The sequence below is a fragment of the Myotis davidii genome, unplaced genomic scaffold, assembly GCF_000327345.1.
Source record: "Myotis davidii unplaced genomic scaffold, ASM32734v1 scaffold557, whole genome shotgun sequence".
Classification (NCBI taxonomy): Eukaryota; Metazoa; Chordata; class Mammalia; order Chiroptera; family Vespertilionidae; genus Myotis; species Myotis davidii.
The window spans coordinates 127,059-128,865 of record NW_006289557.1 but is presented as its reverse complement, the minus strand read 5'-3'; the positions used below and the strand labels follow the sequence as shown (position 1 = coordinate 128,865).

Here is a 1,807-nt window from a genome sequence, read left to right as displayed (position 1 = left end):
CCCCTGCTCCCAGCACATGGCAACTACACCGTCCTTGTTCTCATTTTCCAGACCCAGGCCCGGAGCTGCGGGCCTGAGGGACCGGACAGCCCAGACCTGAGGGCTACACCTGTCTGTGGCATCCGAAATGGGATGTTTTGTTCATAGATCCCCAAATCAAAATGAGGTAAAGTTTATGAAAATGCCAAGCTTATGCGATCCGAAATATGACCCTGAGGGCACGATGGGGCAGCCGGTGTTGGGGGAAAGGGGGTATGGGGGAGGGACGCTTCCATCACCAGGCTCCCTGTCCCTTTGACTTCCTGTTGGGTTCAGCCAAACCGGTTTCGGCAAAATATATATTTTTAAAAAGGTAATAAAGGGACACGCCAGAGACGGAGGCCTGTGGAGAAAATGACATTTTAACTGAAGATCAAAAACAAGAAAAGGCAGCTATGTGAACAATATAAAAGTTAGAAGGAAGAGCATCCAGGAAGGAAAGAAGAGAAAGCTGTGCCTCAAGAAAACAGCGAAGAGAAGAGAATAGGAGGTGGTGAGGGAGGGAGCTGGGCCAGCAGGGTCTTGAAAGTCTGTATAAGGGGATTCGATTTCATTCATTGTGAAATGGGAACGAAGAGGAGTATTTTAGACAAAGGAGGGAAAGATGTAATTTACATTTGTAAGAGACCCTTGCAGATGGAGAAGACGGGACAGAAATAGCAGTGGAGGGGAACCGGCTGTGGATCTATTTAAAAAGTAGTATTTATAGATTCGCAAATGGATTGGACAGGCATGGGCATGTAGGGAGGGGAGGAGGGGAATTTTCAGTTGGACCAAATGCACGGACAGTGGTGTCCTTGCCTGAGATCAGGAAGATGGGGAGAGGTCTGGGCATGGAAGAAGTTGGACACGGTAGGCGTGAGATGCCATGTGGTGTTTCTGAATGGATGGCCGGCAGCCAAAACTGGAGCGGAGGGAAGAAAAAGGAAGGAGACATGCACGGGGAAATCAGCAAGTGCCGGAGTGTGAGCTGCGGGGCTATGGGACTGGAAGAGGATGGAGAGAGAGAAGGGTCTGCAGCCGTAAAGTCAAGCTCGCCAGGAGGAGCCAGCAGAAGTGACAAGGAAATAACATCTGTGATGGTGGCAGCAAAGCCAGGACAGTGAGGACCCCAGAAGCTTCAAGGAGCTAGTGGCCAATCTCAGTTCAGACAGAAATGACCCCGGGATTTAGCAACTTGGAGGTCACCAGTAACCTGGACAAAAACTGTCTTTGTGGGGTAGTGGGACATGCAGTGGACTTTTCTCTAACCCTCTTCCCCTTGAGGACCCGCCCATCAGGCCAGAGCCCTGGGAGACATCTGGAGCGCTCAGTCTCCCTCACCCCATATCCTCACTCCCCCCAGCACTCTACCTGCCAACTCTCTCCACTCCACCTCTGCCTCTCCTGCTCCAGCCGTGCTTCAAGCCACACCACCTTTCCTGGACTTACAACTGTCCCTCACTGACCACCTTGATTCCAGCCTCCTCTCCCCTAGTCTGTCCTCCAACATGGCCTAAGCGAAGGCTCTAAGGTTCACATCATCTATCTATCTATCTATCTATCTTATATCTATTATCTATGTCAATTCCTATCAATCTACCATCTATCTTTCTACCATTTATCACTTTCTATTTTCTCTATTATCTTTCTATCTGTATCCTATCAATCATCTATTGTCCATCTTCCTATCTATATTCTATCTATCAGTCATTTACCTCTATCTATCTATCTATCTATCTATCTATCTATCTATCTATCTATCTACCTATCTTTCAGAGAACCTCTC

The 1,807-nt window shown here is 48.5% G+C and overlaps 1 protein-coding gene across 1 annotated transcript in view; it reads right to left on the bottom strand.

The window, feature by feature from the left end:
- TMEM44 (transmembrane protein 44) overlaps positions 1 to 1,807 on the bottom strand; it is a 63,928-nt gene that overhangs the window by 30,702 nt on the left and 31,419 nt on the right. The window lies entirely within an intron of this gene.